Here is a 10,784-nt window from a genome sequence, read left to right as displayed (position 1 = left end):
GGCTGGATGAAAAAAGATATTTGCTGTATCTACTCCATTACCCTCGAAAAATAAAGTTGGTTCGTTCGTTCGTTCGTTCGTTCGTTCGTTCGTTCGTTCTCTCTCTCTCTCTCTCTCTCTCTCTCTCTCTCTCTCTCTCTCTCTCTCTCTCTCTCTCTCTCTCTCTCTCTCTCTCTCTCTCTCTCTCTCTCTCTCTCTCCCTCTCTCTACTACGTACCTGCAGTAGAAAGATCTGTTCCAAAAAACGTTATCAGTTGTATACTGTTGTTTAACTCGATGTATCACTGATTAAGACCGTGGTTTAGCCTGTGTTTATACGGAGGAAGCTAGATGCACACCGTTAAATACACCTCGCTAAACCCCACCCACCGTCCTTTCTGTGACATACACGTCTCTAGTGTTGCTCATCGGCAGACAGCAAGACCGCGATTGGTCAGATGTGACGTCATCATTCTCGAGTCTGTTTTATTGGAGCAGACTGGCATGACGTGTATAACCAAAGCCGCACAGAACAATTTAGACCTCCGCCTTCCATGTGCTCAGGGCCTACACGTGTTTTGTCACACTCAGTGACTGACAAAGTGAAGATGTATAACAGGACTGACGTCATTATAAGGGGCGGACGAGGGGGCATGCGCCCGGACCCCCCTAGCAAGCTAGGCGCTTTGCGCCGTCGGCTCGGCGCTTCGCGCCTTCACACCCATATCTTTCTAGCTCTATTCAAACAAGGCTAAATCACATACACCGCCCTCCTACCTAAACTTAAGTTCCCCATTCTAATATATTATTTAAGCAAGTTATATTCAATATTCTTATTTGGCTAATAATTCTTTTTATGTTTCTAGTTACGTATTTATTTACTTATTCAGCCACTTCTTTATTACATTATTTTGGCATTATCCAAAAATCTCAAAAATATTTTACATAAATAAAAAGCAAATAAGCCTACAAAACCGCTCCACTCCAACTATATGTCGCGTTGGCAACAACCCCAACAAAATCTTTACTTCCATTCCCATTTTGAAATATCGCAACAACAGACTTCCAGATCCATAACACGATCATATGTGTTCTCTGTTTGCATGTCTTTCCAGTGTCCTGTCCCCCCATAAAGCATATCAACTCTACCTGTCACAAGATAGGCCAATTGGTTCTAAGAAGACGTTAAAACTAATTATCATCACCATATCTTCACAATATACTGTTGGAACTCCCCCCCCCCCCCCATAAAATGAACTGATCCACCCCTGATTATTGTAGAGTCAGACTAACATAGGAAAACATAACAGTAGCAGGATCTAGATGTGGCACTAGTCAGCACCTGTACAGGAACGTGTACGGGTAACGTCATCAAATCTAGTGTTTACGTCACGCGTTTGCCAAGATCTGCAGTCTGGTGGGAGCACAACAACGTATGATTTGGAACATTGGAAAAAAAAAGTGAGTCACGGGTGACACAATATCTACACGTACACGTACAGGTCTTTGCTACACGTCCGTGCATCTAGAACACTGTATTGTCCGCCTTACACGTGTTTATTCCCCCCTCTGCTTCTTTACCTCTGTAAACTTGTAGAGCTAGTTATTTTTCGATAATGACCCAGCAACCAAACAAATAACGAGCCAGCAACAGCCTGAATCCTCGATAGTGCAATGGGTTGAGAAGCTGTTCTGTTTCGGTACTACTTTTGCGACTGAAAAGTTCCGAACGCTCTATACGTACGAAGTATACATCTCTGGAGCAAACAATACAAACATACCGCATTTAAATTAACAACTACAGGCCTGAACACATGAATATCCATATAAAATCCATGAGTTCGGTTGTTTTCTGAATCTAGATCTGCTGTGCACAAACCGTTCATCACAAGCAAATTCCCAAGGCAAGTAACTCATACTCTCGCGACAAGAGTAGTTCCCCTTCTTTTAACTCGGTTTCTTCGACAACACTGACTGCAATCCGACGGTCAGTTTTCAACAATATTTCATTTTATAAACAGATCACACGCAACCAAATGCACACATCTCATCAATTTAAACAACATAAAGCGGTTTCATACACTATTTTCCCCAGAAAACTGAACTTCATACAGTAATTAACGTTGGAACACGGGTGCAAAAGTTCGTCTGCTAGTCCCATTTGACGCAAGAACATTATCTTAAGCGATACTAAAACATAAACAGAACACACAATACCTGCCTTTACCGCCACAGCAGAATAACAGCATATCTGTGTACTTGATTTTAGTCCAAAACAAGGAAACTGACAAGAAGTGTTAACAGAATGGTTGGTTGGTTGGTTTTTGGGGTTTAATGTCTCTTCAGGTTAACAGAATGGAATGATTTGCACGGAACTATACAACCGCGCATCAATCGATCGCCTGCGCAGGTTGACTGGTTGAGTGAGTCGGATTCGATGAAACTTTCGCACAAAAACTCCTGTTTTCTTTGAATAACTGAAGAAAGGAGGAATAAAGAGGTTACACACCTCGTCTCAGTGATTATTAAAAATAATGGTCTCAGTTCGCGGTCATGAAAAAGCTCGCTGAAGCTCGCATTTTTCATGATCCGCTAACTTCGACCATTATTTTTAATAATCACTGAGACTCGGCATGTAACCTCTACATATGTAGCCGTGTGGCGATTTCATGTACTGTTGTCCCTCTCTTTTACTCCCTGTCTAGTATTGTCCCTCTCTTTTACTCCCTGTCTATTATCTTCCCCTGACCCAAGTTGTGTCTCCCGCTAGGATTATTGTGTGTTGTAGCTAATTGTGGGTGTGTATGGAGGCTGGTTTCTTATTGGTTGATTGTTTGAACGGGTGCGCGCGAGAGTCAGAATGATAGCGTGGGTTTGATGAGTACCCGGTGTGATTTCGAAGAGTGAAGACGTGTCAGTGTGCGTATCTTGGATTGTGATGTTCCAGTTGTAGTTGAACGATGTTTGTGTTTCTGTTATAATCAAGGCAAGGAGTGTAGTTTGGGCCATTATAACCGTATTTTGGCGAAGGATTGATTCGAGGATTGTTGAAGGGACTTTGTGTGTGTGAGAAACGTTTTAGAGCTGGTTTTACATCAGCGAAGTGACTTTCGACCGGGATCGTAATTCGAGTTCCGACGAGTTGTGTGCGGCTGTATATTGAGGAAGGAACTACACTGCTTTCTTGTGTCTACTTTATGGTGTCTACTTTCTGGTGTCTGCTTTCTGGTGTCTACTTTCTGGTGTCTACATTTTGGTGTACGTTAATTAAAAGTCACGTTATCGCAACCTCTGTCTTGGCGTCTCATTTATGCTTCCTGTCCTATTTTCCCCCTTCCACTCCACCCTATCACATCATATACGTGTTATCTGCAGACGTCAAAACTATACATAAAGAGTTCTCCGCTTCAGGAGAATTCCTACTGCGCAAGACTAATGCATGGGGCCGTGACACTGCCGCGATTCAATCGTATAATTTGATCGTTACGATGAGATCGCCCATTGACTCGCATGAAGCAACCCGTCACACGGTAAATGCACTGTACGAGAGCAGACGATCTTTGGAGAAGCAGGTTCTGCTAATGTTCCAACATAGCTCTCACTCTTTCTAAAAATCACCTTTGAGCATTAGTCCTTCACGAGACAGTCATTACGCAGACAGTTGCATCGGATGGTTTTCTGTCAAAGTATACGCCCTTTTTTTTTAGTCTCGGTATGGTTCGCAAAATGTGCCAGTGTTTTGGGGTTTTTTTGAGAAAGGAAAAAACCAGTTTTAGGGTCGGTCTGGTTACCCTAAACCAACATATATTTTTGTTTGGCCAAACGTGGGGTTTATTTATTCGACTAGTTTTTTTTTTAATGTATACAAATGTATTCCCGTAAACTAGAAATCACGACCCAGATGATTTTCTCATGACGCCATACCTCACTTTAAAAAAAATAAGGCGGCACTGTGGCAACCGCATTTTTCAATCAAGCAGATTGAAAGGTTTTTTTAATCATTCTTTGGCCCGCTCCTGACCATGTGAAAGCGGTTTAGCCTGGCAGCTAAAAAAACATCAATCAATTTTGTAACCAAACTTTTGCTTGAAATTTAAATTAAAATACCTAACACGAAAGTGGTTCCAATGCATGCATTCCCTCAATCCCAAAAATGAATACATATGCAATATTTGAATTGATATAAGGTCAAAGATGCAGCCACCACTCAACTCGTATTTGACTTCCGATGGTACCTACTTGACCAAGCCATGTTTTCGGTCGTAGTCGAGTTTCGGAACAAGACATGTATCAGTTGATTTCGAATTTGAACTCGTGAAAGGGGGTTAGTCAGTTGTCGTGTAACAGGTTGCGGGACCTGATTTGGCAGCATTTTGATTACGTATGTGTATTCTGGTCTTGGTGGCCGAGTGGTAAACGCACTTGCCTCGGAAGCGAGAGGTTGCGAGTTCGACCCTGGGTCAGGGCGTTAGCAATTTTCTCCCCCCTTTCCTAACCTATGTGGTGGGTTCAAGTGCTAGTCTTTCGGATGAGACGAAAAACCGAGGTCCCTTCGTGTACACTACATTGGGGTGTGCACGTTAAACATCCCACGATTGACAAAATTGTATGGGCATAGATAAAAATGTCCACCAAATACCCGTGTGACTTGGAATAATAGGCGGTGAAAAGTAAATATTCGCCTTAATTGGCTTGAGATTTACTGGCCGATGTGAATGCGTGATATAGTGTGTAAAAAATTCCATCTCACACGGCAGAAATTAATATGTAAAGCGCTTAGAGTACGTCAAGCGCTATATAAATCACCCCATACATACATTCGTGTGTGTATTCGTGTGTATTTGTTTGTGTGTGTGTGTGTGTGTGTGTGTGTTTATGGTGGGATAGCTCGACTCCCGCGCGAAATTTAGCGCTTTACTTGGACTCATAATTTTAATTCGACGTCCAAATAAAACACGTCTTCAAAATCACTCCAAAATAATTATGGAGGCTTGAAATAATGTGTAATACATATAAATAATTGAATTTGCCTACATTTTCACAATTTAGCAAAATGTCGGGATATAACACACATTGTGTTACTTTTTGTGTTTTGTGTTTGTCCGGATACAACCTGAGTAACAATCCCTGTTCACACACACTTTTTTTTCGCAGTTTAACATAATATGAGGTTGTTTTATTACTATGACATGAGCTAGTTGCTTTTTAACTCTATTTTGAATTTAGAACAGCTAGATTTTAAATTAAAACTAATATTTTTGTTGTTTTTATGTTTGCTGACATATATTGGATTTTATGCTTTTGTATCAGTCAGGTTTTGTAAATCAAGCTCAGTTTTTAGAAAAAAAATCTTCTCTTAGAACTTTGATATTAAAAAAAAAGTAAATGTTGTGGTAGTAGTGGTTTTTGTTGTTTATTTTGTCCTCCAAGGCTCCATATTCCTTCAAAATACATGTATTATCATTCTGCTACTATGTTGTGCTGGTTTCGTGTCTAACTTACACCAAAAAAATTAAGTAACCTGTACTTTTTTTTTTGTAAACACTTTTGCCTTTAAATCCTACCATAGCCTGTGTATGCTACAGTGGAACCCCTGTCTCAAGACTTTATTTTAAAACATAAGGTCATAACATTTATCATATATTCGGGATCAGCTCGTTACTCCCCCGGCTCTTTCTTTCTTTCTTTATTTGGTGTTTAACGTCGTTTTCAACCAAGAAGGTTATATCGCGACGGGGAAAGGGAGATCAAACACCTCAGAGCTGGAACATTTCGTTTTTGCCGCATAACATGAAGATTTCATCACTTTGATGCATCCACTGATAGGAAGTGTTAAATATATGCTATTCTATCATCAGGAGTACATATTTCATCTATACTGGCCTTATATTGTCCGTTTTGCGAATTGCGTCAGAGCTGGAACAAACCTAAGATCCGCCCATTTTGCTATTGCTCAGAGCTGGCACATCGATTAAACTAGTTAATTAATTTTGAGAGAAATCTAGAAGCAATCTGAAAAATGTTTTGACGCCAAAACGTTGCTTTTACATTGGCCCAGCTCCCCATTAGGGTTTGGGTGTTCTGTGTTTGTCTGTCTCGAGCATAACCCCGAACATGCGCACAAATCTCCACTTTTTGACATAAATGATCAATTATTGCGATATATATTTATATATTCATTGTAGCATCTAGTTGCCTACATTTGGTAATACCCAAAGCATTTGTGAACGTTTCAAACCAAAAAGTATAGTGGAACTCTGCTTTAGACACCTAGTCTTTTCATGCTCAAAAAAACAACCTTCCCCTACCCTACCTCCCCGGTTTTGTAAAGAAAATCTGGCCTGAAGTCTTTTCATGCGCAAAAAAACCCCACAAAAACAAAAACATTCTAAGCTTTCTGTCTGTGGCGGTTTGTAATTTGAATAACGACATCCAATAAAGTCTACCAATTACGGAATTCCTTTCTAAGCTCTCTGTCTCTGACGGATTACATTTGAATAACGACATCCAATAAAGTCTACCAACAGCTGCGAAAACTTTTAAGAAACTTGAAACTCATCAAAAGGAATGAGTTGCACCTTGGGTCATTTCGGTCCTGAATTTCCCGACCTGAGCCAGGCAAAGCAGGAAAACAATACAACGTAATTCCTTTCTAAGCTTTCCGTCTCTGACGGATTGCATTTGAATAACGACATCCAATAAAGTCTACCAATTAAGTAATTCCTTTTTAAGCTCTCTGTCTCTGACGGATACATATGAATAACGACATCCAATAAAGTCTACCAACAGCTGCGAAAACTTTTATAAGAAACTTGAAACTCATCAAAAGGAATGAGTTGCACCTTGGGTCATTTTGGTCCTGAATTTTCCGACCTGAGCCAGGCAAAGCAGGAAAACAATACAACGTAATTCCTTTCTAAGCTTTCTGTCTCTGACGGATTGCATTTGAATAACGACATCCAATAAAGGCTACCAACTATCAGCTGCGGAGACATTTGTCTCAAAAAAATACGCCGAGAGACGTTAAAGTTCCCCTTGGTTTGTCCCTGTCAAAAAAAAAAAAAAATTGGGATTACTGGTAGCTTTTTTGTACTACCACGCATATGTAACGCCATTTTCTTAAAGTTGATAGTATTTACAGCTTTCCGGTCATATGTCCGGCTATCACTCACTTTTAGGTGGCAGATGTCCAGATATAACACGTGTTTCAGAATCTCTATTTTTGGGTGTGTAACTTTCAATAATGAGTGGGTTTTTTTTTTAAATCTCAAAAAGTATTCTTAAAGTCAATCACACATGTTTACACTCGCACTCCGTGTCTGTAGCTTTAGAAATAAACAAGTCCAGATATAACACATATTTCTTTGTGGCAAATGTCCAGATATCCCCCCCTCAGACACGTATGTGTGTGTGTGTGTGTGTGTGTGTGTGTGCGTGCGTGCGTTCGTGCGTGCGTTCGTGCGTGCGTGCGTCCGTGTCTGTGTGTGTGTGGTTGTTGTTTTGTGTGTGTGTGTTTACTGCATTGGGGACAAAAACCCAGAATGATTTCAGCCTTTAGATTGTTGGTATGTATCTAAGGGGATACATGCTCTTATCCCAGTAACACACCTGGATGGATCTATAATGCTTTGGTCCAGAATGAAAGGATGCTACTTGCATTGTGCGGGCGCAGTGGCGAGGTGGTAACACGTCGGCCTCCTAATCGGGAGGTCGTGAGTTCGAATCCCGGTCGCTGCCGCCTGGTGGGTTAAGAGTGGAGATTTTTTCCGATCTCCCAGGTCAACGTATGTGCAGACCTGCTAGTGACTTAACCCCCTTCGTGTGTACACGCAAGCACAATACCAAGTGCGCACGGAAAAGACCCTGTAATCCATGTCAGAGTTCGGTGGGTTATAGAAACACGAAAGTACCCAGCATGCTTCCTCCGAAAGCGGCGTATGGCTGCCTAAATGGCGGGGTAAAAACGGTCATACACGTAAAATTTCACTCGTGCAAAACCACGAGTGTACGGCGTGGGAGTTTCAGCCCACGAACGCAGACGAAGAAGAAGCATTGTGCTCATGGTGACAGATTGTGCCTTCGGGGCACAATGGCAAGGGGCTCAGTTTACACGAAATCTCTTCATCTCTGTAGTTCAGAGACAACGAGGAAAACGGTACGTGCGGAGAAATATACCAAAATCTCACAACCTGCCGTGTGCTTGGTTTAAACTGTTTTATTCAACGTTTGTGCACTATTTACAAAAAACGGATATTGAGTAAACAATGTTCAACAAGCATAATGCTTATAGTGGTGTTTACAGTTTTCTAGAAAATTACATATAAATGGCGGCTATTGTACAGTTTAAATGAAAAGCAAGCAAACATGAAAGGAAAATTGAATGAAAATTGTACATCAAAACAAAAATCCGTTTAAGAATACATATATAATATTTATGGTGTTAGCGAGTAAGAGATAGGGAGGGAGAGAGGGAGGGAGAGAGGGAGAGAGGGAGAGAGAGAGAGAGAGAGAGAGAGAGAGAGAGAGAGAGAGAGAGAGAGAGAGAGAGAGAGAGACGAGTAGACTATCGATTTTGCTTTCACTTTACATGTTTATCTGTTCGAAACGGCCGGACTGTCCAATAAATTCCTGCACTGTTAAAAAGATTTTTTTGTTAATTTTTGTTTGCAAGGAATGGGTTTCCATGAAGTAGAATATCTGTGTGTATGAGGTTGTTGGTTAGTTTGTTGATTGTGTTGTTTCTTGCAGCTAAGTGTAAACGGCATTCTAGTAAGAAGTGTGTAGCAGTTTCTGTTCCATCACCACAGTCGCATGCGCTGTTTTCCGCAAGGTGTCGCTCAACTAAGTCTTTCTTTAGATCACTAATATTAAGTCTCATTTTTGTGTGGATTATTTGTGTTTGTCGACTGCCACTGTAGAAGTAAACGGGAATTTGTGTGTCGTCTTTTGTTAAGTAATGTTTAAATTCCCCGAGGGAGTCGATTAACTGTATTTGTTCAGGTAGTTGGTTCCAGAGTACTGTTGTCGAAGGAAAAAAGGATGTTTTGTACGTTTCTGTTCGATGTGGGGGTATACTTCGTTCTAAGGGGCGGCGTCTGTGGTAGGGGTTGTTGGCTGCTACGAGAGGTGGGAGTGCTGCTTGTAGGTATGGGGGGGGGGTCTTGTCGTGAATAATTTTATGGAACATTGTTAGTTTATGACGGTTACGCCTTTCAGATAATGATTGGAGTCCAGATTCTCCGTAAAGCTTAAAGTGACTGGTTCCGCGGACAGCTCCGATGATTGTTCGTATTGCATCTAGGTTTAACTTTTCGAGTTCATCTGTTAGGGTTTTGCTACAGTTGTCCCATATTATGTCGCAATAATCAAAGTGTGGTAGAATGAAGGATTTAAACATAATTTCCCATTCTAATATATTATTTTAGCAAGTTATATTCAATATTCTTATTTGGCTAATAATTCTTTTTATGTTTCTAGTTACGTATTTATTTACTTATTCAGCCACTTCTTTATTACATTATTTTGGCATTATCCAAAAATCTCAAAAATATTTTACATAAATAAAAAGCAAATAAGCCTACAAAACCGCTCCACTCCAACTATATTTCGCGTTGGCAACAACCCCAACAAAATCTTTACTTCCATTCCCATTTTGAAATATCGCAACAACAGACTTCCAGATCCATAACACGATCATATGTGTTCTCTGTTTGCATGTCTTTCCAGTGTCCTGTCCCCCCATAAAGCATATCAACTCTACCTGTCACAAGATAGGCCAATTGGTTCTAAGAAGACGTTAAAACTAATTATCATCACCATATCTTCACAATATACTTTTGGAACTCCCCCCCCCCCCCCCCCATAAAATGAACTGATCCGCCCCTGATTATTGTAGAGTCAGACTAACATAGGAAAACATAACAGTAGCAGGATCTAGATGTGGCACTAGTCAGCACCTGTACAGGAACGTGTACAGGTAACGTCATCAAATCTAGTGTTTACGTCACGCGTTTGCCAAGATCTGCAGTCTGGTGGGAGCACAACAACGTATGATTTGGAACATTGGAAAAAAAAGTGAGTCACGGGTGACACAATATCTACACGTACACGTACAGGTCTTTGCTACACGTCCGTGCATCTAGAACACTGTATTGTCCGCCTTACACGTGTTTATGTAGCCGTGTGGCGATTTCATGTACTGTTGTCCCTCTCTTTTACTCCCTGTCTAGTATTGTCCCTCTTTTTTACTCCCTGTCTATTATCTTCCCCTGACCCAAGTTGTGTCTCCCGCTATGATTATTGTGTGTTGTAGCTAATTGTGGGTGTGTATGGAGGCTGGTTTCTTATTGGTTGATTGTTTGAACGGGTGCGCGCGAGAGTCAGAATGATAGCGTGGGTTTGATGAGTACCCGGTGTGATTTCGAAGAGTGAAGACGTGTCAGTGTGCGTATCTTGGATTGTGATGTTCCAGTTGTAGTTGAACGATGTTTGTGTTTCTGTTATAATCAAGGCAAGGAGTGTAGTTTGGGCCATTATAACCGTATTTTGGCGAAGGATTGATTCGAGGATTGTTGAAGGGACTTTGTGTGTGTGAGAAACGTTTTAGAGCTGGTTTTACATCAGCGAAGTGACTTTCGACCGGGATCGTAATTCGAGTTCCGACGAGTTGTGTGCGGCTGTATATTGAGGAAGGAACTACACTGCTTTCTGGTGTCTACTTTATGGTGTCTACTTTCTGGTGTCTGCTTTCTGGTGTCTACTTTCTGGTGTCTACTTTCTGGTGTACGTTAATTAAAAGTCACGTT

The 10,784-nt window shown here is 41.1% G+C and overlaps 2 long non-coding RNA genes across 2 annotated transcripts in view; one reads left to right on the top strand and one right to left on the bottom strand.

The window, feature by feature from the left end:
* The window catches only part of LOC138983862 (uncharacterized), a 6,376-nt gene extending 5,842 nt beyond the window's left edge, over positions 1–534 (bottom strand). Inside the window, exon 1 of the long non-coding RNA XR_011461288.1 lies at positions 218–534. This is a non-coding gene — a long non-coding RNA (uncharacterized lncRNA). The remainder of the gene's footprint in view (positions 1–217) is intronic.
* The window catches only part of LOC138983867 (uncharacterized), a 73,647-nt gene that overhangs the window by 18,882 nt on the left and 43,981 nt on the right, over positions 1–10,784 (top strand). The window lies entirely within an intron of this gene.

The sequence above is a fragment of the Littorina saxatilis genome, linkage group LG13 (assembly GCF_037325665.1).
Source record: "Littorina saxatilis isolate snail1 linkage group LG13, US_GU_Lsax_2.0, whole genome shotgun sequence".
Classification (NCBI taxonomy): domain Eukaryota; kingdom Metazoa; phylum Mollusca; class Gastropoda; order Littorinimorpha; family Littorinidae; genus Littorina; species Littorina saxatilis.
The sequence above is the reverse complement of the archived record's forward strand: the minus strand, read 5'-3'. Positions and strand labels throughout refer to the sequence as shown.